We start from the raw sequence: 27,107 nt of genomic DNA on the forward strand, positions 1-27,107 counted from the left end.
GTTGTCCGAGGCAGATTAGTCAGGTGGCAGACTGCAGAACGAACAGATTAGAGAACTGAGAAGCTAGAAACATTTAAGAGGCTAGTTCAGAAAATGTACCATCATAAAAAGGGTAATTCACTCTCAGTTAATCCATAAATTCAAAGTGACCTTAACAAAAATGCAAACAAAATTGTCATTAGTTTTTTAGGAAACAGACTTGGAAGTTCTAAATTCACTTGGGAATATAAAAAAGAAAAGAGAGGAACATCCTGGAAAAGAATAATGAGATATTAAAACATAAATTCTAAATAATTAACACAGCAATTTAAATGGGTAGGCAGATCAATGGAAGAGTTCTGAAAATCAGAAACACGGACATTTGCAAAATTAGTATTAGGAGATATCATTAGTACTCAGTAAGAAAGGATGAATTATTCAGTTGGGTTGGCATCTACAAAAACATTAAGTTGGAGCCAATCTCATATCTCATACCATAATAAATTCCAATTAGATCAAAGCATTCAATGTACTACATTGAATCATATGACCATTTCTGTAGGGCAAAAATTGTCAAATATTGGGATTTCATATGGTTCACCTAATAAAAACTGAAGTTATGGAATTACTTGACAAAACCACTTTTTAAAATAATTTTGAGCTGGGAAAGGCTTTTAAAACTATGACACAGCCTTCAAAGGCCTATAAAATAAAAGATGGTTAAATTCAACTACTTAATAATAAACCTTTTCTGAAAGGCAAAAATCACCATAAACAAAGTAAAAAGACAATGACAAACTTGGAAAAATGTTTTCAATTCATATACAGACATATGATTAATTTTTCTAATATCTAAAGAACTTATATAAACCAATATACAAAAGACTAGTAATCCACTGGGAAGATGAAAATAGGACGTGAGCATAGAGTTCAAAGGATGGGAAAAATCAACTGGCTCTTACTCATATGAAACGGTACTCAGCTTCACTCATAATATGCAAATACAAATTAAAATTACAGTAAGATAACATTGTTTCCCCAATCAGATGGCAGAGACCCCAGAGTTTGGTAACACATTGTGTTGGCAAACTCAAGCATTTCTGGTAGGACTATAAATTAATACAGCTTCAGTGGAGGGCAATTTGTCCATATCAGTCAAAATTCCTGAAAAACATACTTTGATCCAGGCATCCCATTTTGGAGAATTTATCCTATAGATGCACCCGCACATGTGTGAGATGACAATGGCAACATTATTAATTGCAAAATTGCTTGCAAAGTCTAAAGATTAGAAATAATTTGAATTTGACGATGGCTAAATAAATTATAGTACAAGTCCCTAACTGAATACTATACAGCTGTAACAGTGAATGAGAAAACTCTAAACACTGGCATAAAAAGATGTCCAAATGACATTGTCTTGTGAGAAAGAAAAGGCAAAGGACAGTGTGTGTTGTATGCTACCATTGATCTTAAAAGGTTAATAAACAATATATGAACATGTACATTTTTGTAAATATAAAATTCCTATGAAAGAACATACAAGGAGCTGATAATATTGGATGTGAAAGATGACATGGATAGGGAACAGGGTGGAAGTTACACTTTTCACTGTATATTCTTTGTATTTTTTAAATTTTGAACCACTTTAATATATTCCCTATTTACAAAATTAAATTAAAAATAGTTTAAACTAATTGATGTCAACATCCTTTGAAAGAGAGCTATTCCTATTGCAGATAATTATATCTGACTTGTAATAAAAGCACAAAAACATTCCAAGCTCAATGTAATAAATGATCATAGTTTTCTATGTATGAACCTATATGTAATTATAACAATTAAATTTTAAATAAATGAATATGCAGGTAATTCATTTCCCACATTGCAGTTAGAATGAACTTTCTAAAATGCAAATTTGATAATGTCACTTTCCTCGTTTAAATCCTTCCGTAGCTCCTTATTGGCCTAAGAATAATGAAATACAAATTCCTTAGTATAACATACAAGGCCTTCCCTTAACTTGGCCTCTGCTTGTTATTCCAGCTTCCCTTCTCATTCCTTTCCCTGTCTTGTTCCATTAATCCCAAATTTGCTATCGTTGTGAGGAGCCAAGCTCCACACAGGACCTTTACGTATCTGCAGCTTTTCTTTAGGCTTGGAGGATGCACTTCTCTTCTCCCCTCCTCCCTGTTCTTCAGTAATTAGACATCAAGTCTCCCTGCCCCCCAAGACTGGATATGCTCAATCTTTCCATGGTCCCATAACACCCCACACTGTTTTCTATTAATATGATTGTCCTTACCCCACTATTTAGTAATTGAGGCTTCATTTTTCTCTCTCGGTAGTTTGTGAGTTCTTGAGGGAACTGTGTGCTTGGCACAGCAATCAGCACAGAGTTGATTAAATGTTTATTGAATGAGAACATGAATGAATCAATCTGTTGAAGAAATCCAACTATGAGGTGGCAATGGGAGTGGAGGGACACAGGTGATAGGTAGAAATTATCCAAAAGAAAAATAACAGGACTTGGCGACAGATATCCCATAGCCAACTAATCGACTTTCTAAAATTCAGCCCAGAATGGATACTCTCTGCCAAGCCTAATCTTACAGATCAGCCTCTCTCCGCAGCAGGCAAGAGTCCTTCTGGCTCAAGTCTTCCTTCCACTGTGGAACTACTTGCAAAAATGTGTTGCTTCCCTCCACATTTCATCAATCAGCTCACCCATGCTGGATATAGTACTAACACAGCATACAGGAAACCAAATGCTGTGCTTTGCAATCCAGCTTCTGCACCTCTTTCTCTGTAAGTCGTGGAAACTTTGGCTGGGGCAGTTATTCTGCCAGGTCTTGATGGGTACTCTAGGATCACTGGAGCTGTAATTCCCAAATGGTGCAAAGGTGTATTAAAGGTATCTTCTGGAAGAGTCCAATGAGCAACCAGGGGATAGCAAAAGCAAGGGGAGAACTAGATTCAAATGGGTCACATGTGCACATCTTATTGATGCTTCCTCCTGAGGCATCTCAGATTCTCCTGAAGAACACTTAAAGGCAGAGAAGACTGATTGGGAGCCTCTGAGAAACCCGGATGGAGTACCCCAATATGTTTTCTTAAAGTATGAATGCAAATTTTGCATTCTAGCTCATAAAGTAGCCCTGGTTATCTTAATATAGATGTTTTAAATTATTTGCAAGTTAAATTAGTCAAAAAATCTTCATATGAAAGCAATGTTTTAGTTTGATAAACAAAATACACTCTTCAGTTTGTGCTGACCAGCCCAGTATACCATGCTGAATCACAATATTCTTGAATCATCACTGGATTCTTCCAGAGTATAAGTAACCAGTATGAGAAGCACAGGCCTACTGGATTCTTATCCTTGGCTTTTAGAGTTCTTAGTTAAAGCGACTAAAGTGACTATCAATTGGAAGAATTTTCCGCTCCTGAAAGTGAGGCTTTGACCACCATGACTGTGGGGTCTCTAGGCTCATATAATACAACAATGTTCCCAGATATTAGAAGGGTCTGGGGATTCCAGCACAAAGCCGTAGCCAATAACTTTACTGTACTAATTATGCTTTCAGTTATAATCATGTTTAAAAGTTATGCAACACTTCCCAAAGGCAGTGAGAATGCCACATTAGTTTTTTGCCAAGGCTGACCATAGCAGTTCCTCAGTGTTGGCTATGTGCTTCACAAATGTTATCACGCTCATATTTAGACAATGGTATAGTTTTTATAAAACACGAAAACATAAACCTGTCTTTAATAGATTTAATTTATGTAAATAAATTTAACTGAAATAAAATTGATTTAATAAAACATAATTAAATAATTATAATTTAAATGAACAATACATTTTAAAATTTAGTTAACTAAATTATTATAAAAATAATGAGATTAATTTACATAAACTTAATTTAAATTCTAAAAATTCTATGGTAATAGCAAGAAAAACTGCAACTACCTAGGAATAAATCTAACAAAATATATAAAAATCTTTATGGGCATAATTACTAAAGGATTTAAAAGAGGATTTGAATAAGTGGAGAGCTATGTCATGTTATTGGATGGATACATTCATTATGTAAAGATGTCAATTCTTTCTGAATTAATTTCTAAAATCAATACAATTCCAATGAAAATCTCAGCAGGGATTTTCCTTACATATTTAATAAATACCCTAGGAAAAAAAAGTCGCTTCCCTCACCCATCAATGTCAAGATGGTCATGTTGCTAATAACAAAGGAAACCTATAGTCCCTCTCTGCCCAGCAGAGTAGCATCATTAAGTGGATTTTCCCCACATTTTATTAAAATCTGCATCTTCTGGGATGTAAGACGCCATTCAGATAGTTTACATGCCTGAAGTGATTTGATGTTCTCTCTTTTCTGATAATACAACCTGTGATGGAGTCTGAGATTGTTGGTAATATGTAACATTTTTATAGCCAAAAGTCCTGAAAACAGGAAAAAAGCCACTTTCTCTCCAATCTATGACTCTCGACCTGCTCTACGGATGACTAAATTTGGGGAGTAGACAGAGAAGAGAAAAGAAAAACAAAAGTAATAAAAATTGAAAAAGAGAAACCAGGATGATAATCAAGTATTGCCTTATATTTATAAAGAGTTTTCATTTTCATTATCTTATTTATTTATTTATTTTAACAAGCCTCAGAAGTGGGCTGGGTATTTTAAGTCAGTCTATTCAGCTTATTTTGGGTAAAGAAGGAGGCAAGGGACTTCAAACTGTAAATCCAGTGAGTGGCAGGAATAAGGTTTTTTTCTCTCTTAGGCAGTGCTATGCGCAGAAAGAGCCAGAACTTTGGGTTCAGACAGGCTTTCATCCAAACCTAGACAGTGTGTGTTCTCAAAATGGAAAACACTAGGGGAGGTTTTATGGTGGTGGTGGGCAGTGGGCTTTGAACAGAAGCAAAGTTTGACGTGTTGGGAGGGGAAAGAATGGTGTTTCTGATGAGAAGAAGGAGCACACAGACCTGGAGTTGAGAAAGAGCACAGCATACGTGGACCCAGCCTGGAAATGGCCTTGAGAGCAAGAGCTTACGAACAGAGGATCACAAGAATGCAGGCAGGACAGAGGAGATGGGGCACTTGGCTGAAACCCCAACCGCCAGGTTGGAGAGCTGCTCTGATTGACCAGAGCCCTGAAGATTTCAGTGGGATGGTTGGCATGCTTTGGGACCGGACAGATCTGGACTCTCATCCCACCTTCTGACTTGCTGGCTCTGTAAGCTAAGTGACTTATCTTCTTCTGTCTCCCATCCCTGATCTGAAAAATGCAGTAATGTTATCTCATACAATTGTTGCAAGGAATGGATGAGTTCATGAAGCGGATACGGCACTTGTCATGTGGAATTATTAAATAATAAAATATTATAGATATTATGAACATGATAACAGGATGCTAGATAAATAAGAATGGTCAGTTAAGTTTTAAGTAGTCCATTAAAAAGTATTGCTTGGTTGGGAAACCAAACAATCTGTCATAAACACATGCTTTGCAAAGTCTTCACTGTAGAGACATTTGTAGGACTCTGCAAATGGTTCATACCATCAGAATTGGAATCTCAAAATTACCTTCCACCCTTTTGTCCTCACCCCTTCAAAAATGTAAGTAGAAATATTATCTATGAGCTGTCCGCCCAAACTGGGAAACATGATGGTAGCTCTTGGTGTTTCCATTTAGGAAGAAAACAAACAGAAAGAAATCACACAAAATCACACTCAAGTGCTACTTTAAATGAGAAGAACATATTTCAGAAAATAAACACTCTGTCTGACTAATCAGAGGGAAATCTGCTCTCTTAATTCAAAGGCCTCTGCATAGATATTAACAACATGGAGAGAAGAAAATGGCTCATTAATGATTCATGAAAATTGCTGTCACTATCAACTGAAGCATATTTTGTGATGGATAAAATGACTTATTTAAAACACACACACACACACACACACACACACACGCACACACACACACCCCCCTCCCCCATACCTCTTGCAGCCATGGGCCCTTCCTCTTGGCTGTCATAGTGGGAATGACCACTCGAGGGAGCCCAAGTGTCTTTGGTCCTGGGCTAACCACTGTCACCAGGACGCACTGGAACGTGCTGGGGACACATCATTGTTACTCCCTGCAGGGTGGACATTTTGGGGCGAGGTCATTCTGTGTTGCGGAGGCTGTCTGTACACTGCAGGGTGTTCAGCAGCGTCCCTGGCCTCTGCCCACGAGATACCGGCAGCACCAACGCCCCCCTCTTCCAGTTGTGACAACCAAAATGTCTCCAGACAATGACAAGCACCCCCTGGGGGGGCAAACCACTGCTTTAATCAAGCTCACGGAGGTCATGGAGCCCCAAAACTTTGGTGTCTGAGGGAAAAGCGAGACAGAACTGCGAGAGAGTTGAGACACGGGCTGTATCCATCTCGCCCTCGTGTGAGGAGCCCAGTGAGAAGCAGAATGCAGGGAGGATGATCTGGTCCCCTGCCGGCCTGGCGGGCGTCAGCAGCGAGCCTGCATCCTGGCCAGTCTCTGCGAAGAGAGGAAGCACTGTCGCGGCCTGTCTGGGGTGGTGTGGGCCGAGGCGATGCTGTCGTCTTCAGGCTTTTGGTGGCAGTTCAGATGATTAGTTAATTATTCATTACTGTTTGTCATAAACTCCTGAAGGGCTGCCAAGTGGTAACATGCCGGCAACGCTAAAGCAGGGGACATGTCTTTTCTTACTTTCCAATGAACATCAGACGTGGAGAGCCTGGGCTGCTTTGGAAACACGCACAGGACTCCGGGCGCCGGCCCGAGTGTGCAGATGGAAGGTCTAAGAACACGGCACTGTGAGCAGCACCATCCTCCCGGCCCCGCGTTTCACATTCTCCCCTCGCAGCCCCTGCTCGGTTGGCTGCGGAGATCCTGAGGCGGGAGGGACGGGGAAGGAGGGGGGCTTCCCACGTGCAGGCTGTGCGAGGAGCCTCCCCCTCTCTGCACAGGGCGGGGCCCGGTCCTGCCGGCCTGGCGCCCCCTCTGCCCTTTCTCTCTCCTCTCTCCCCGCCGTCCCCCAAGGCCCCTTTCGTGATGTCTCCTCCCTCTTTATTCTTCTTTATGGTCCCTTTGGTATTAGTTGTAACCAGACACAAATATGTGGGTTATGGAGCTGGAGCCAAGGTGACAGGAGACACAGTGTAATTGGCCCCTGGTCTTGAAAACACGCCAGAGGTGGCCTGGCTTTTAGCCCCACTGAAGGGAAGCCTTACAGGCTGACCTCCGTCTGGCCTGAAAACGAGCCAGGGCTCTGAAGTTCAGTGAGTTTCATCTGGGTTAGAAAGTTCCGTTCCAGACTCCCCAGACTCGCCACCTCGGGGCCAGAACCGAGGCCTCGCTGCTCTGCTGTGCCCGAAGGGACTGTGGGGTCCCCGCATGCTGGGCAGGAGGGCAGGGGCCAGCACAAGTCTGGCCTCGCACGAATGAGAGAGATTTTTAGGTTTCCCCACGAGGAGTTGGGGGGACACAGCGGCTGTTTTCTTGATAACTGTCGTTTAGAATCTAAATAGAGTTCATGGCTTGGCAAGTTCAGAGCACCACAGTCTGTCCTGTTTTGAAGAAATAGATATTCTGGTTCTAAAGGGAATCAGCTGTGCCTTTCTCCACGACCTGTACCCTATCTGAGTCACTGAGCGTTGTTCTCCTTCCTGACATGGCATATAGCAGGTGGCTCATTCACAGACAGGTCCAGGCATGTCACCAAGGTACTAAGAAACCTATAAAATTGCGGGATGCGTGAGCAGGAGAGACACTGGGTAGAGAAGCCAGAGAAGGGATGGGAGCGGGTGGAAATAGGCTAAGGGCTGCCAGAAGAGCCGCTTGTGGCTACTGGTCTCATTAACTGTGGCCACTGAGTGAGTGTCTGGGGGGGGAGGTCTCTGTCCTCCTGCTACCAGGTTTTGTAAACTGTTTATCCACCCAATATTTATTCTTTCTTTATTCATTCAATCATCGTTCATTCATTCAATGTATATTTATCCATTCAATATTTATGTATTCATTTAATCGATATTTATTCATTCAATATACATTCGATATATACTTATTGAGAGTCTGCCATAGGCCAGGCACTGTTTTGGGTGCTTGAGATACATCATTGAAGAAAACAAAGATCTGTGTCTGTGGAGCCCTTCCAGGGAGCCAAACACCTCACGTTTGATTCAATCCCCACAATAAACATATATGGGAAGCATTATTGTCCCCTTTTATAGATGAAGAAACTGAGGCTTAGAGAAATTAAACAACAATGTAGGTATTAAATAGTGGAAAGGATAATCAAGCCCAGGTCTGTGCAACTCCAAGTCTGCGCTCTTTTCAACCATGACCTTAATCCTTCGGAGATGTCACTTTACCCAAGGAAGAGTAATCAGCTTTGCATCAGGAATTAGTCTGCTTCCCTAGAATTTACACGCAAAAATTATCCTCAGAGGGACACAAACCAACTTAAACACAAAGTGCCTCATGCACAAAACCAACCAATTCAGCAAAGCCACTCAACCTGAGTGTACAAGGATGTATGTTTACTACTAAGTGTGATGTTACCAGATCTTGGTTGTGTAACACAGTATTTAGCAAGACTTTAAGAAGAGTGAATGAATAAAGAGCTTTCAAGAAGGATTTGTCAAATTTACACTAAAGGTAACCAACGCAGATAAAATGCTAGTAAAATGCTGATGAAAAGAAACTCTTTGTCAGTAAGATAAGGAGAGGAGATGATATGATCTAAGGCATTCAGGGCAGTGAAGTCGGTCATTTCCAACACCTAGCATAGCACAGATACAAGAAATACACACTTATTTATGAAGAGAGATGCTTTGTTAACTGGGACCCAGGTTGGGTAGTGGAGTGGGGTATTCCATTTGGTTTGGGGAGGCTTTAATTTTGTTGCATTGTTTCTGAGTGTCTGAAATTGCTGCCCGTAGTAACTCTCACTTTGTTTCTCTTCTTTGTGCTTCTCTCAGGAAAGGTTTGGAAGGGTAAAATCTACTTCAGTAAGATGCTGGCAAGGACTGGATGGAAGACTGGTGGAGACAGAGAGACATATACAAACAGGAGCTATCGTTTGTGAGGGATTTTGCATGCTAGGTGTTTTGCATACGTATTTCATTAAATTTCAAAACAACTTCAAGAGGTAGATATGGTAACCCTCCATGATGGATGAGGGAATTAAGACTCTCACAGGTAAATTGCCCAAGACTCACAGCTGGAAAAATTCAGACCCACATCTTCCTCCTTTATCGTCTTTCCTAGGACCTTCTCATTTTAAGGATTTTATTGCCAATCACCAGGATGAGATAGACAGGAAGTAACAGCTCCAGCAAGTGTGGGTAGTCCAGCCATATAAAGTCTCTCCTAAACCAGCAGTGGGGATGGTGCTATCATTTGGGAAAGAAATAGCTCCAGAGATACTGGTCCTTCTCCCTCGCCATACTCCTAACCACATGTTCCACACTCACACGTCCAGGTGACATGGTGGGACTGGAATGGGGGCAGACACAACTATGCCCACTTCTCCAGCTCTGCACATTCCAGGCAGAACACTTGCTGTCCTGTGTCTGCGTTCCATGGGCTGCCTTTTACGCCGTCAACACTATTTTTGATGTCCATTTTTTCCAAAGTTGGCGGGTCTGAACACGTTGGTATGGGGGCTGTGCAAATGAACCTAGCTGGGCCCTGAATCCCTTTGAGAGTCAGTTTTATCATCTGGCAAAGGGATATAAACACATAATAGCCCAAAAAAGTTGGGGTGAGGATGTAGGGGCCAAAATCTTCTTCCGCGAGGACCCAGACATTTGACGTATAAGCTCTTCCCTGGAAATGTGGATTGGGAGCAGGATTCCTGTATTCCTCTTACTGATGGGACCTAGGCACCTAGTCAGGGAGTTTTCCTTTGCCCACGGGCTCGTTCTACAATCTCCTCACTTCCAAGGTTGGAAATGACATAGTCTCATGCATTTCACTGGTTCCTCCCCTCGGCATGTAAGTGCCTAAATCATTCAGCAGGTGCTGCGGTCTGACTGATTAGAAGAAGCCGGCCATGTGGGCTCTGCTGCTGTTTCCACTTTCCCTCCTCTTTCCACCTCTGTCTTATATTCCCTTTCAGACATTAAATCACAAGAATTTAACTTTCAGCCTGTGCTCCTTATAAGGTCCCCACCCACATGTTGGTTAGTGGTCATCCCTCTCGGTTCTGCCTGGGGAGGTTTCCAATTCAAACTAACTCAAGTAAAAGATTGAGAAGGAATATTAAAACTGAAATATATAAATAATTATACTATCTCTAAGTGACTTTTTATCATACACTTGAGAATTTCAAGTCCAATTTCCCCCAAATAGTCTATTTTTGTTGTGGTTAAATAAATATCTACATTTTCAATTATTTGAAAAAGGACTCTATTACATGGGATGCAAACAGACTGGCAGGAACTATGGCAATGAAGTGAGCTGTGTGACCTTCAGCAAGTTAATTAACCTCTCTGTGCCTTGGTTTATTTATCTGAGAAGAAAGATGATATTAGTATCCACCCCACGGGTTCTTATGAAGGTTAAAATGAACTCATACATGTAAGGTGCTAGGAACATACCTGGCACAGAGTCCATTGCAGTTGTTATTGCCATTGCAGCAGGGCCATTTTACAGAGTCTACGTGCAACTCTGTGTGTCTGCTCCAGTCTCTTCTCTCTCGACTCACTGGCATTCCTTACTTGCTCTTGGTTCTTGTTCTCTCAAAACTCTAAATTGCATATGGTTTTGGTTTGCCATAGTTGTGATCATTCAACTTACTCCTATTTCAACTTCATGATTCCACTTCCAAATAGAAACTCCTCTCTGTTCCTTGGTTCACCCTCCTGAAAGGGAGAATCTGATTGTCCTATCTACAGTTTTATCCTTTCCACAGATGAACTCCATAAGGGCTGATGGCCATCGCCAGACTAGTTAACAATGGTGGGAGTAGAGGAGTCACATGGTATGAAATCTGGCTGCTTAGGCAGTAGGGGCTTGGGGTAGGGGGATTTCCTTTAGGGAGGGCATGAGCAGACAGGCAGGCAGGAATGATTAGAATCTTGGAGTATAAGTTCAAGACCACATGTTCACAGCAATTACACTCAATCTTTCCATTACAAACTCTGATTTCTGCCAAAATCAGGGAGTAATGCCTAAATGAACATTGGACAAGGACCCGGGGAAATGGAACCCAGGCTCTACCCATAATTGTGGTAAGACCTTGGGTAACTCATTTCAGCCCCATAGGCCTCAGTTTCCTCAGTCTCTTGATAGCAAGAGAATGGGATGGGAAAGATGAACTCTAAATGGTTTTCTACCTCCAAGATGAAAAAGGAACAGAAATGAAGAGGCATGGTGCCTAAAATCTGACCTTGGATAAGAAATGGTTAGATAATTGAACTTGATGCATAGTTTAAAGCATTAATGATCTGAAAAATGCCATATGTATTGATATTCTTGGAGACAATTATCTGTACAGTAAGCATATGTTGAATTAGCATAAGGTTGCTATTAAAAAATACTGTGGAAATGAAAGATAAACTTCTATAATCACAGGAAGCAACAAACTCAAAATCACTAATCCAGTCTTTCACTTAAACAGGATTGAGGACTAAAGCTCCAACTTCCTTCCTCATAGCACTGACATTACATGTGTAGGATGAGAAGTCTGCATGAAAGTTGAACTGCTTCTAAGTAGATTTGCCTCCTCCCTGAGGTCAGGTGTCGGCTGGTCTTTAATCACTGTTGTCCTGTGGCTGGGCTTACTGATAAACAAGCTGGAGAGTAAAATGTGAACCACATGTGGCATTCACCCCAGAAGTGTTGTTATCACATGGGCCACATATTGATTTCATAGGAACAGAAATGTGCAGTAAGTGATATAGGGAAAATAAAGACTAATATTTTTTTCAGTAACTAAATTAGTAGAAGATTACAAAGCCACTAAAATTATAACCACTATTTAGGAAAAATACCAGATTCGCTTATCTTTGGATGTTGGATGCCTTAGCCAGACCTTATCTACATAGTTCTTTTTACTAATTGGGAGTAGAATTTAAGGTTTGAGTGGCTTAGCTTTGGATGTTGCACACCTTAGCCAGACCTTATCTGTACAGTTCTTTTTACCAGTTGAGAGTAGAATTTAAGGTTTTTCTGGTTCCACTTTTTGCTGCTTAAGTCACCATCTCATCCTGACTGGGACAAACAGGAATAATTGCCCCTGAAGAGGTGCCTGAAGTGACTAGTCCACCCGTGTTAGGCATATAGTCACGGTCTTACTGCCCCTAGCTACTTAGTAAACCTCCCTTCTCTGCCTCCATCCCAGACCTTCAGGCTCCATTTTTCCCTCAGCAAGTTCCCTTGCTCTGTAGGCTGCCCAGGGAGCTCCTGTAATAGGCATCTTCATGCATTAAAAAAATAGTAATGATGGAGGATCATGCAGAACAATTTGTCTTAGTCAATGGATTACTTGTAGGTCATCAGGTTGACTGGAATTTTTAGGTCTACTTTGTGTCCTTTGCAATGGAATTCTTTCCAGCACAGTATCTTTCTGATGATATGATCATTTAAGTGAGTATTAACAACACACATATTGCCATGTGTTCTGAAACAGTCCCAGGCTAGGTCCAAGTCACGGATGAAAGTCTCTTTCTCAACAGTCTCTACCCTGGTGCTACTCCAAGTGGTGGTCCATGGACGAGTGTCCATCTACAAAATTTTTGTTCCAAGTACACAGTGGGATGAGAACAGAAATTAAGAGCAAGGGTCTAGACATGTTGTGACAATGTTACAGTAATTTTGTGTCTATTTAATCTAGTAATTAAAAGTCGGAGCTTGTATTCTGTAAGAATTTATTTTTAATTTTATTTTCCTAGTAATTTGTTTTTATTACAATTGATAAAAGTATTGGTCTGCAATAGATTGAAAGCAACAAACAAAACCAAAACTGGTTTTTCACTACAAATAGTTTGAGAAGCACTGCCCTGGAATTACTTTAGTTTTTCTTTCTAGCTTCCATGAACCATATTAAGTGAAGCGTTTTAATATCCAGGCCTGTACAAGAAAATCCAATGTTCAGCACCTCATGATGTAGACTTTTCCTGACACCCCACATTCCACCCAAGGACACACGATTTTTATAGGTGATGGAATGATCACTTCTTAGCTCTCAGAGGCCTGAAGTGTTGCAGAAATCCCCACGATACTGAGCTGGTTAACACTGAAGGACCAGAGTGTCAGCAGGACTCCCTGAGATTATCCAGTTGTATAATTAACTATACGTATAATCGTTCATCAAGAAATATAATTTTTGACCTCATGGTAGAAAATCAATGGTCATCTGACAAATGACCAAGATTCTAACACTAGAATTAAAAGTGTTCTTTTAGATTTTATCGTTGAATAATTTTCAGAGAAGAAAGCCATGGAGGGGTTCCCAGTTCAGTGGGGAAGTAAATCCACGCTTGTTACAACTAGGCTGTTCGCAGCTGTTGGTACTGTTTATCGACAGACTTGACAGGAACAGGCCCCTGGAGCAGGTATCTCACTAATGGTTTATTTTATTTTATTTTATTTTTCAGACACAGTCTCACTCTGCTGCCTAGGACAGAGTGCAGTGGGGTCATCGTAGCTCACTGCAACCTCAAACTCCTGGGCTCAAGTGATCCTCCTGTTGCAGCCTCCCGAGTAGCTGGGACTACAGGCACACGCCATGACACCAAGCTAATTTTTCTATTTTTAATAGAGACTGGATCTCGCTCTTGCTCAGCCTGGTCTCGAACTCCTGAGCTCAAGCAATTCTCCTGCTTCTGCCTCCCAGAGTGCTAGGATTAGAGATGTGAGTCACCGCACCCGGCCACTAATGGGTTTTCATCACCCACTACTGTGCTGGTTTCTTGTAGCTTCCTCTCTTGACATAGTCCTATAATACTTGTCTTCCACATGGCTCTCATTTCAATCAGGCTATGCTGCCACCCTCCAATCCTAGATGTAGATCCCACTCTATGCCAATTATCTGTTTTGAGGCCAGTTCCACGTATATACTGCAAAGCATATGCTACACCTTGCTCTCGAATAGTATTCTATAAAAAAGAATCCACATGCTTTAAATTCTTTTCTTCCATTTCATCTAGGCACATAATGATTTTCTTTATGTCACCACTTTTGCTGAAAAATTCATAGATTTGTTTTTCAGTTATGAAAAGGGAAGATTTCCAACATGCAATGCATAGCTTATTTTCAGTTACTGTGACTGTTTTTCACTGTCACTTCATAAGTGCTGGCCCTGGCACTGGCTCTACCTCATACAGGAGTCGCTGTGCAGAGTCTTCAGGGAGCTGCTGGACATGGTGTGAGCAGGGAGATGAGGCTGCATAACCCTGAGAGCAACTTCACACTACAAGGATTTTATAAGACGTACATTGAACAAATGTGTTCTGTTTTCAAGAAGGATTTTTTTCCCCAGCATTTATCATGTGCTTGTCTTAGACTACTCAGGCTGCTATAACAGAATACTACAAACTGGGTGGCTTATAAACAAAAAAAATTTAGTTTTCACAGTCCTAGAAACTGGGAAGTTCAAGATCAAGGTGCTGGCAGATTTGGTGTCTGGTGAGGGTCCTCTTCCTGGTTCATAGATAGCCGTCCTCTCACTGAGTCCTCACATGGCAGAAGGGTTGAGGAAGTTCTCTGGGGTCCCTTTTATAAGGACATGAATTTCATGCCTTATGACCCAATCACATCCCAAAGACTCCACCTCCAAATACAATCATTTTAAGGATTAGGTTTCAATATATACATTTTGGCGGGACACAAATATTGCCCATATCTTTGCACCTGGTCTCCCCAAATTTACATCTTTCCACACAAAATACATTTGTTCCATCCCAGTAGCCCCAAAAGTTTCAACTCATTCAAGCATCAACTTTAAAATCTAAGTTCAAAGTCTCATTTAAATAAATCTAAATTAGATATGGGTGGGACTCAAGATATGATTTTTCCCGAGGCAAAATTACCCTCCAGCTATGAACCTATGAAACAAAATGAGTTTTGTACTTTTGAAATACAATGGTGGGTTTTTGCAGCACCATGGTGGTTGGCAAGAACAAGTGCCTTACGAAAGGCAGCAAAAAGGGAGCCAAGAAGAAAGTGGTTGATCCATTTTCTAAGAAAGATTGGTACGATGTGAAGGCACCTGCTATGTTCAATATAAGAAATATTGGGAAAACACTAGTCACCAGGACTCAAGGAACAAAAATTGCCTCCGATGGCCTCAAGGGTCGTGTGTTTGAAGTGAGCCTCACTGATCTGCAAAATGATGAAGTTGCATTTAGAAAATTCAAGCTGATTACTGAAGATGTTCAGGGAAAAACTGCCTGACTAATTTTCATGGCATGGACCTTACCCGTGACAAAATGTGTTCCATGGTTAAAAAATGGCAGACTACAATTGAAGCTCATGTTGATGTCAAGACTACCAATGGGTATTTGCTTCGTCTGTTCTGTGTTGGTTTTACTAAAAAACGCAACAATCAGATACAGAAGACCTCTTATGCTCAGCACCAACAGGTCCGCCAAATCCAGAAGAAGATGATGGAAATCATGACCAGAGAGGTGCAAACAAATGACTTGAAAGAAGTAGTCAATAAATTGATTCCGGACAGCACTGGAAAAGACATAGAAAAGGCTTGCCAATCTATTTATCCTCTCCATGATGTCTTTGTTAGAAAAGTAAAAGTGCTGAAGAAGCCGAAGTTTTGAATTGGGGAAACTTATGGAGCTTCATGGTGAAGGTAGTAGCTCTGGAAAAGCTACTGGTGACAAGACAGGCACTAAAGTTGAACGAGCTGATGGATATGAACCACCAGTCCAAGAATCTGTTTAAAATTCAGACTTTTAATGACAAATAAAGAGTCCTATTTGTAAAATAAATAAATAAATAAATAAAATACAATGGTGGGACAGGCATAGGATAGATATTTCCATTCCAAAAGAGAGAAATCATAAAGAAGAAAGAAGTGACAGGTCCCAAGTGAGTCTAAAACCCAATGGGGCAAATTCCATTAGACCTTAAGGTTAAGAACTAGAAGGGTGATAGTGTAAGTCCCTGTTCAAGTCCAAAAGCCCAAAAACCAGAAGCACCAATGTCCAGGGACAGGAGGAGATAAATGTCTCAGTTTAAGCAGAGGAGTGAATCACCCTTCTTCTGCCCTTCTGTTTTGTTTGCACCCTCAATGGATTGTATGATGCCCACCCACTCACACTGGTGAGGGTAAACTTTACTACCTCTACCAATTCAAATGCTATTTTTTTCTGAAAACACCCTCACAGATGCACCTGGAAATAAAGCTTTACCAGCTACCTGGACATCCCTTGGCCCAGTCAAGCTGGACACATAAAATTAATTGTAACAGTGCTCAATAATGACTTTAATCCTAATAAGATCTTGTGAAGAGGTACTATTATTATCATCGTAATTTTACAAATAAGGAATCTGAGCCATGAAGCAGTGAGGTGACTGCCTCAGGTCACACAGCAGGGCCTGGTAGAGCTGGGGTGTGAAGGCAGGCAGCCTGGCTCCAAAGTCTTGCTTCTCAAGTGCCCCAGAAGACACAAATTCAAAACAGGATAAGAGCCTTTTGACCATTAGGATGACAAAATGAAGAGGCTATGAAGCCTGTATGCTTAGACTCAGTAAGTGAGGAGAAACCTTCCATCCTGAATAGTACAGTTCAGAATTGAAAACCTGTAGCAGTCCAGTGCCACAGGAAGCATGAGAAAATAGGAAAAAGGATGGAGAGCCTTGAATGCCCACTGCTTCCTGTCCTTCCTTGCCATCTCTCGCCCTCCCCCCAAGGCTCACAGCTGCCCACAGGCAGCCCCTGTTCCCTGGCTCCATGTTAGCACCCGCTTCTCTCTCCCTCCTGCTCAATGGCATGTCCCAGCTCCTGACCTTCCCCAACTCTTTCCAAGGGTACATGTTTCAGTACCTACCAACCCACCTATCAAACTCCTGCAAAGGAATGTGAATCCGAGATTTCCGAAGACCTCTTCTCATTCTTCTTTGACAAAAAGGGTCAAATTTCTCCAAAAAATTAGTGATTTTTACCTCACTGTCACCTCCGCCATCTCCATGCCTAGATAATATAATTAGCATGCCCCCTTTTTTTCAGCTAGACTGCTACTGGGGAAAAGAATTCAATTTAGTAGAGTTTCCCCTATTTTACTCATACTAACTTCCTGAGTTCCAAAGGATCTGGGCCATCGATCAGCAATGATATCAGGACCATGGACAATGAAATAATGGGCTTAATAAATCCAAACTCGGAAAACGAATTTCTTGACTTGTCAGTACCATTCGTGAGAGCTACGTCACTACGTGGCAATAGGAAGTAAATTTGAAAACTCTCCCAAAAGAAATGCAATGAATTTTGTGTCTGTGAGACTTCTGACCCTATTCCCTAAATTAAATAGAAAATGTTCAAAACAGGAAAGATAGCATTTTTTTCTGATTGATTTGAAAATGACAAGGAAAAGATCAATTTCCTAGAGTTTTTCTAAGTGTTTTTTCGTCTTCACTCAGGAAGATCAGATGGGAAAAACACTCAAATTTAGTTGTTTTATCTAAAGAAAAGCAATTTAAAAACAGTTCAATTTTTTACTTATTTATGCCTAGTACCTAATGGGGAATACAGATGACACCCAACTGAAGCATCTTGACTCACCTCCTCAAACTTGGGTAGTGAGGTGAGTCAGCCTGATTCTCATGGCCAGGCATTGACTAGTCAGCCCCTCATGACTCTCATTAATAAGCTGAATTAACATCATATGTGGAAGGATTCAAAATCCCCACATGCTATTCTACATAGTCCTTTGGCTACTTTCTGGAGGCATTTTATTGCTTTAGCATTCTTTCTTCTTATAAGATCATCACGTAAAATTCTTGATCACTTTCTTAATATTTACATTACAAATGGATTCAGGCATCTGTACAAACATTGAGAACTTCAGCTTTTGAATATAAAAAAGCAACAACCAACAAGAGACAGCAAGAAAACCCAAGAATCTCTGAAAAGAAAACACTGGAGCAAGATAGGTGTCCATAATCTCCTCAACTGTTAGAAGGCCAGGACCATTTCTCAGATTTAAATCTGGAATTTTCTTAGAAGACATGAAAATGTTTCACATTCAAAATGATAGGAAGAATAAACACTTGATAAAAATAGCACGTTTTGTGGATTCTGGCTCAAAATGTTTAAACTGATTAAGATTTAAACTACTTCTTATTATATAAGGAATTTGAATTTCTTAGTACTTTAAATAAATACCAGACTTTTCTCTTTCTTTGCTTCTAGGGATACTTGCAATTGTTATGAGAAGTGCCCATCCTGAGTTCAATAAAAAGGCAGAGGATGTTTAAATTTCTTAAAACAATAGCATAATAGAGGCACTGATTTCCCACGTGACATTCCATTCTTCCTGAGGTAGTGTGGAGGGACAGCATTTTGTAAAGATGTGGCATTAAGAGAAGATGTTGGGTGCAGTGGCTCATGCCTGTAATCCCAATGCTTTGGGAAGCTGAGGCAGGAGGATCACTTGAGGCAAGGAGTTTGAGACCAGCCTGGGCAACACAGTGAGACCCCATCTCTACAAAACTTTTTTAAAACAATTAGCCAGGCATGGCAGCATACACCTGTAGTCCTAGTCTATTTGGGAGACTGAGGTGGAAGGATTACTTGAGTCTGGGAGTTCAAGATTGCAGTGAACTGTGGTCTCACCACTGCACTCCAGCCTGGACAACAGAGTGAGACCCTATCTCAAAAAAAAAAAAAAAAAGAGAGAGAGAGAGAAGCTACTGCCTACTAAGTATAGAGTATGTTGTTAGCTGCACTGAAGAGCAAAAGTTACATTTTCTTTCTTTAGTTATAAAATAATATATGCTTCTAATAAAAATAGAGACAATATTAAAGTAGTATATAAAATGAAAATTTAAAGGGCCCCTCTGAAGTGATGGTAGGTATTCCAAATCTTTTTCTAGGTATATATAAGTGAAAGTATATCTAAATAATAAAATGTTGCCTCTTCACATTTCTAACTGTCAGCACCATCCAAATAATGGAATTGATCTAGAAGGATTTTTTGAAATGATTATTCATTTAAACTACCATGCTGAGTAATAACTGAAGAGTAATTTCCCATGGTGTGAGGCATGCAGTGGGGGGTGCACTGGTTGGTTGCCATGGAGATTCATTTGGTGGGACAGTGAGGTTGGTGGTTGTTCTGGTAATGCCTGAGTTGGGCTGGTTTGAGGTTATTTATATGTCGTAGCAGCAATTAAGTTTAAAGTACTAAATTGGAATTGCACAAATATCCCATTCTTAATCCATAATCTGTATAATGGAAAGTACAGAATGTATTCAGAAGATGTTGGGACTGGATCAAGATGTTTTGTTTTGTTGTCATTGGGTACTTTCGTAGACAGAATATCTAGATTGGTTAATCTAGTCATAGTGTAGGCATTTTGGCAAAAAATAGCTCTTCTACTATATTTGTAACCCTGACGTTGGCTGATGTCTTCCAGACCCATAAGATCTAGATGAACAGTGTGAAACCCCCCATTCCATGCCCTGAGGATAACTACGGCTCTCCCCCAGATTTCTGCTTATTTTCAGGGGTTTGGTATATTTCCAAAGTCAAGTAGGGCTTCCTATTCAACACCTGCTGTCTCAGTCTGCTTCGTTGACTTAGACAACTTGGCCCCTTCCTGGATTTACACACTCACATATACACTCATGCACACATTCACATTCACACAAAGCATTTGTGACTTTAGTGATGATGTGAGGGTTATGGGGCAGAGTTCCTACCGTGAAGCACACAGTAAACAATTTACAATCACTCAGTTCATAAAAATCCTTTATCCATCCTGCCTCAGGGAGCTTCTCACTTGCCTTTGCCTTAGATGCTATTAGCCTCTCACTCTTCTCTCTTCTGTCCTTATCGTTTCTGCTCTTCTCTCCTTCCTTCAAACACACAGAACAAGTCAGACTTCCTCAATTCTTTCAGCAAAGTCTGCATCTCCAAATCCATTAGAGTGCTGACTAGAACAACATTTAGCAGGGGCCACCCCAAAGAGATCTTGTAACTATAAAAATGGGAAGAACATTGTTACCAGTTTTACATTTATATGCAGATCATTTTTGGTCTTGTTGTTTCACAAAATAGGGTCGTATGATACATATTGCTCTGCAATTTGCTTTTTTAATCTCTCATAAGCATATCACGAATAACATTTCAGGTTATTTGAAATCAACCTTATTCTTTTTAAGTCCTGGGTAATATTCCACAGTCTATTATATTTAGGAGACTATCAACATATACTTAGCATTTCTCTCCAATTTTTTACTGTTATAATGATGCAATGAACATCCTTGCACATGTATATTTTCACATTGGTATGAGTAATAGCTGTAGGAAAAAACACTAGAAGGATAATAGAATTATGGTCAAGAGACAAGCACATTTAAAATTGTGATAGACTCTCTCAAACTGCTCACAAAATAGCAGGTGTATTCATTCCCATCAATAGGGTACTGATTCATAAGAGATGTTCATAAAGTCTTTTTTTTTTTAGATACCAATTAGAACTTTTAATTTACTTTTATTCAAACAATGACCTTAGCTACTGTGATGTGGCATTTAAACACAGTGGTTCCTGGGGAAGGCTGGCAAATCTCCATTACTCCAGAGTCTTGAGTAAAATATTACAACCCCATAAACATAATGAGTAGAGAACATCACACAGCATCTAAATTGTCATCTACACATTACCACTTCAGTAGAATTTTTCTCTCAATAAACATAATTTATTTTGTTGTTGAAGTTAACAGGTAAATAAAAGTAATGTTTTCAAAAATCTTCTATTGCAAATCATAATTATTGGTTTTTTTTTTTATTTCAGCTTATTATGGGGGTACAAAAGTTCAGGTCATATATATTGCCCATGTACCACCCATCCCCCCATAAAGTCTTTTATAAAAAATTATAAACAGTTGCTGACATAGTACATCATCTTAGTCCAAGAAAGGATTTCTAAACACTGTACCTTAAACCCACTACAAACCTTGATAAAAAGAAAAAATGAAGGCCGGGCGCGGTGGCTCTCGCCTGTAATCCTAGCACTCTGGGAGGCCGAGGTGGGCGGATCGTTTGAGCTCAGGAGTTCGAGACCAGCCTGAGCAAGAGCGAGACCCCATCTCTACTAAAAATAGAAAGAAATTATATGGACAGCTAAAAATATATATAGAAAAAATTAGCCGGGCATGGTGGCGCATGCCTGTAGTCCCAGCTACTCGGGAGGCTGAGACAGGAGGATCACTTGAGCTCAGGAGTTTGAGGTTGCTGTGAGCTAGGCTGACGCCACGGCACTCACTCTAGCCTGGGCAACAGAGTGAGACTCTGTCTCAAAAAAAAAAAAAAAAAAAAAAAGAAAAAATGATTGTAAAAAAAAGTGAATAGAGATCCCAAATCCTTGAGCCAATGAATGAAAAGAGAACCTAAGTCTAGGTAGAGTTTGAGAAGGCATCAAATCTTGCCTTGACCTTGACTCACGGTGGGAAGGCACAGACAAGTCCCCTTATGGCAGGGTTGCAGGAGGCTCCAGACTGCGTGTAGACACCAGCAAGTAGTAATGAGATTGCCCTCTCCTCATCATTTTTATGAGAAACACCCTCATGGTACTGAAACCCACACTAGCAGACTTCAGAATGAAACTCCTCCCCAGAAAGAGCTGCAGGATTAGCAGAGGGCTGCCCTTCCATCTGCAAGCGGGAGTACAGTGGAGCTTTTGGCCACGTTCCTTCTGGCATCCTGTCTGTGTCCACCGCCCTGAGACCTAACTCTAGGAGCTCCAAGCTGTTTCCTACACAGGTGCCTTATTCATACTGGCAAAGTTTCTGCGGTAAAATGTTACCACTGAGTCTATTTTGGGAATGGAAATTGGAGCTGTGATGTCTGGTTCAGATGCTGCCCCTCACTGACGTTTTGGCCTTAGGTCACCTCTCAGGGTCTCACTCTCTGCATCTGTAAAATGGGTTTTGTAAAGCCTGGAATGCCTTCCAAGTAAAGATCACATGAATTCGTTCTATAAATGTAGCTTGAGGCATAAATTGTATTTCAAAGGTAAGCCTTTGTTAGTAAAGAATGTTCTTTTACAGCATTTTGTAAATGCCATGGGAGAACAAATAAAACGTATTGATAACAAGTCAAAAGAAAAAGAGATCTGGAATTACATAGTGGTGATGGCTCCACAATCTTGTGAATATACAGAAAACTACAGATGGAAAGGAAGGAGGGAAGGAAGACAGGAAGAAAGAAAATGAAAGAAAAAAGAGAGAGAGATTTCTGAACTGGAGAGACAATGAAAGGTAAAGGGAAATAACGTCTTTGAAGCACATTTTAAAGTCAGACCGTCTTTAGTTCTTCGGACGTAGTGTCTTTATCTCACCTTTGCCATACTTGGGAAATAGAAATTATCACCCAGATTTTTTGGGAGAATGAAAGAGAGTTTCAGCACTTTGCTGAAGGTCCTAAGGTGGTCACCCTGCCCAGGATTTGAATCTAACTCTTCTAAACCCGAGCCCTTCAGCTGTTCCATGCTGTTTCTTGAGCTAGTCAAGAACCTGAAGCAAATTTAAATTTGTCAATGACATCAGATTCACATATTCAGCCTCCCTGAAGAGACACTTCGTGAAAGAGCTTGAGGGCTCTCCTTGATGTTAACCTCCAAAGCTTGGTGAAGTGCCCCTGACTGAGCAGGACAGTCCATTATGTGTGTAGTGTTTATACACTCATCAGAACCTTCCTGGGTCTATTTGTATATTCAGCCCCAAACCCTGTTTTGGGTTAATGAGCCCCACTGGTTCGCCAGCCAAACTTTACTGGCTTCCAGCTTAACATAAGTTTGTATCTAATCAACGTAGACGTTGAAACAAGTCCCATGCTGGCAAATTCCCAAAGCAAAAGGAGGTAAATGAGAACAACATGAATGAGACAAACAAGGGAACCACCATGGGAAGCAGTTTAATCAACACTTAGAGAAACACGGCTGTCTCCTGCTGAGATGGAAATAAATCTTGTTTTGTAGATGTCCTGTTGCCTTTAACCATAGCCTCCTCCACCAATACAAAGCCTTTCTGCCTTTTGCCTTCCTCCTGCTGGAGATCATTTTATAACAAGACAAGTTGAAAAAAATCTCAGATGTAGGTTTTTTAATTAATTTTTTAAAAATAAAAAAAACAGTAGCAGCCACTATTGGTGCTTTACCCATAGATCCCTGGATGCTTACGGTGAACCCCACGACCCATTGCCTGATGATGTCAGAAGGGGAGCGTGATAGACCAGTGTGCAAGGCTAGCAGGAAGTGCTTGAGAGTTTATGCCTCCAGAAGCTGCTCTCGCCCAATGACTGAGTTAATGGGTTCCTGATTTGATGGACAAATAGTCAACGACTTGCTTCATGTATATATATATTTATATATATATATATATATACACACACGTAGCTCAGCATCCTAACTCCATGGCTATGATAACATGAAAGTGTGTCCTTCACTGTCCCACAGAGTTCTCGAGCTCCAGTTGCCCAGAGCAGCAACTGGTTTAATAAGACTCCTTTGGCCGGGCGCGGTGGCTCACGCCTGTAATCCTAGCACTCTGGGAGGCCGAGGCGGGCGGATCGCTGGAGCTCAGGAGTTTGAGACCAGCCTGAGCAAGAGCGAGACCCCGTCTCTACTAAAAATAGAAAGAAATTATCTGGCCAACTAAAAATATGTATAGAAAAAAATTAGCCGGGCATGGTGGCGCATGCCTGTAGTCCCAGCTACTCGGGAGGCTGAGGCAGGAGGATTGCTTAAGCCCAGGAGTTTGAGGTTGCTGTGAGCTAAGCTGATGCCACGGCACTCAGTCTAGCCCGGGCAACAGAGCGAGACTCTGTCTCAAAAAAAAAAAAAATAAATAAATAAATAAAAATAAGACTCCTTTTATTGGCTTCCCTCCCTTCCCTGTCTCACTTCCCCATTTTCCTCCTGCTGTTTCCTGGGATTATCTCCCCCCACTCCCCAAAAAAACCACTTGCATTACAATATTTGTCTCAGAGTCTCCTTCAGGAGGAACCCAAAACAAGACAAGGGTGACTCACAGTCTCTGGATGAAAAAGGAAATGATCATCAAGAAAATAAGCTTTCGGCCTTTCTCTTTATTCCCCATGTTGACTTTGGATTCCTTTCATCCCTTTAGAACTTCTCCATCCACTGATTTCCCGAGGCCCAAGGTTTTGCTGGCCACCTGCAAATTAACCGTTTCCCCCTCTCCCTGGCCAGTCCTGCAGGTAAATCGTAGTGTTCGCTAGTTCTCTCCAGATATCACTACCTGAAAAGTCAAACATGGCAACATATAGAATGTTAGCACTGGGCAGGAAGGAAGCTGAGACCCATATGGCCTTGGTGTCTGTTACAGAGACTCACCCAAGGTAGAAATTGTGCTCCTGGGTCCCCAACACCTGGTGCCGTGCAGGTTCTTTCTCTGCCTTCCTGGCTCTTTCGCTGTCTCTCCCTCAGGCCATTCCCTCTGTGGGCGCCATTTCCATCTTTGGTTCCCTTCCAGTTACTGGCCAGACTAAATCATCTCCGAAACGCTTTGAAGTTATTTACTTTCAGTGACCCTGACCCTCATCTTCCAACTAAAAGTTGGAATACTGGGACAACCCCCGACCCCGAAAAGACCACCAGACTCCTGAAATGCTATGCCCTATGAGATCATGTCTTTCTCCCACAAACAAGACTTTTTTTTTTTTGTCCCTGAGCTGAAAATATTATTTTTCTTAGTTTGTGTATCTCACCTCTGCTCAATATCTTTGTTTCAGAAGTAGCTCCTCTGTTTCTCTCCTTTCAAACAAATCCCTGCCAAATACAATGCCATGGCCAAGGGCATAATTAGCCATAAAATCTCCTTATCTCTGCCCCAACCTCATTCTTTGTTTTTTGTTTGTTTGGTTTTTTTTTTTTTTTTTTTTTTTTAGAGACAGTGTCTCGCTCTGTTGCGAGACTGTCTCTGCAGCACAATGGTGCCATATCATGCTCACTGCAACCTTGAACTCCTGCCCAGCCCAATTCTGATGGCCCTGGGTGGGGAGGGGATATAATGTTCATCCCCCTCTCCAGCCTGTGTGCCCCCCTCTGGACTACTGCCAGGTGCCTTCACCAATCCCCATTTGCAGGACATCTCCCCCCTCCATGTTCTTGGGGAGATGAATCAGGAGTGTAGACATTACGAAGGGTCTCTTTTGATCATATAGAACATAAAGTAACTCTTGGGAAGAGTGACATGATGCATTACTCAAGTCTGTCAATGTGTGCAAAGCATCTATGGGCTGCATCGTTTACCTTAACAGTTACAGCCTCTCTAGTTATCACAGGGATGCTGTTTATATCAACATTTAAATATGCTGCTCCCCGAAATGAACCACAACAGCCTCATTTTAAGTTATTTTATTATGATGAACAGATATTTGGACAATTTAAAACTGTACTCCACTTGCTATACAAACAACTCCAATAATGCCTCAGTTTAGCATGTAAAAACATATTTAAACAGTTTAAGAACACATTGACTACATAATTTGTATTTGTAACTGCACGAAATAAAGGACTTTTTATTTACTGTGCCAAATAATGTGAATTTGGATGCCTTCTGAAAGGATGCATTATTCATATGGAAGAGAAACAAAATCAATAAATAAAAATTCAAATAAAACTAAAACCCATTATGATGCTCACTCAGACAATGATCATCTTGTGCATTATTTACTCAAGGAAAAGACCCAGGAAAATGGCCCTTCTGGAACTGGGCTATGGACTAAATCATAAAGTCCCACTTAGGCTGTTTGAAAATAAACAGAATTGTACGTTTCTAATGTACAATAGAAACTACTACTATTCAGTTCTAGTTTGTGACTAAAATTATTTAAAAATACCGCAACCAAATACATTTGGGAGATTGGTAAGACGTGAAGATTATTATTTTCTATTGTTATCATATCACTTATTTCATTGCTACGGGGTAGAAAGAATACATTAAGGTCCAGAACGGGGTTCTGTGGAAAATCATATCTTTGCATATAGAGAATACTGGTCACGTGTACTTATGCTGAGTAGGAGGGAGGGAAAAAGGGGTATCAATTCTGGCACATCTTAGGAAACTTCCTTAATTTTCTCAGGGGCATTACTAGTGGTCAAGAGGCCAGGTGTGGGGGTCAGACATGCCTCTGACACTACCAGTTCTGTGATTTTCATCATTAACCTCTCTAAGTGTTGGTTTCTTGCCTGTGAAATGGGGGTTTAGTGACAGTACCTACCTCATAGGGTAGTTGTGAAAATTAAAAGAATTTTTTCGCCCCATGCCTGGTGCATGGAAATTATCCAGTGGACGTTAGCGTAAGAATACCCAGGAGTGGCATCACCTTTCCTCGCAGGGAGTCCGCTGGCAAAGCGCACGGCCATCCCTCCTCGGCAGCAGTGAGTATGTGCACATCCATCCCTTGCTGAAGAATATTACTGCAGACTTTCTGCCGCTTATTCTTATCAAATGTTATGAGAAATAACCTTCCATGTTCTTTCATGGAACATTGCCCGGTAATATAGAATTGAGTTTTGTTGAATTACATTTCACACCAACAGCTTACGCGGAAAGGTGAAAAGGAACAGCTCTAGGGAATTAAATATTTACCACAGGGATGCCTTGAGCATGCTTCCTGCTTTATCACATGGTTTCCCCTCTCTGGAAGATCCTTTAGTGCCTAAAGCTAGGAAAATGCTGTATTTATTAATACATTTAAAAACTGTACTTCGCTCACTCAGTGTTTGCTGGGCAGTTCTGGGTACTGGAGATATAACAGGGAACAAATAGACAAAAATCCTGCCCTGAGCAGTAGAGTTTACCATCTAGCTCCCTGGAAACTGGTTCACCTTTATATCACAGATACTGTGAATGTTATACCGGAATTAGTTTAATTCTT

General features: G+C 41.0%; 1 protein-coding gene and 1 pseudogene across 3 annotated transcripts in view; one reads left to right on the forward strand and one right to left on the reverse strand.

Annotated features, from left to right (window-relative positions):
* NFIB (nuclear factor I B) overlaps positions 1 to 27,107 on the reverse strand; it is a 413,017-nt gene that overhangs the window by 343,042 nt on the left and 42,868 nt on the right. The window lies entirely within an intron of this gene.
* LOC138387273 (small ribosomal subunit protein eS1 pseudogene) lies at positions 15,127 to 15,947 on the forward strand (annotated as a pseudogene).

This window comes from Eulemur rufifrons, chromosome 7, assembly GCF_041146395.1.
Source record: "Eulemur rufifrons isolate Redbay chromosome 7, OSU_ERuf_1, whole genome shotgun sequence".
Taxonomy (NCBI): Eukaryota; Metazoa; Chordata; class Mammalia; order Primates; family Lemuridae; genus Eulemur; species Eulemur rufifrons.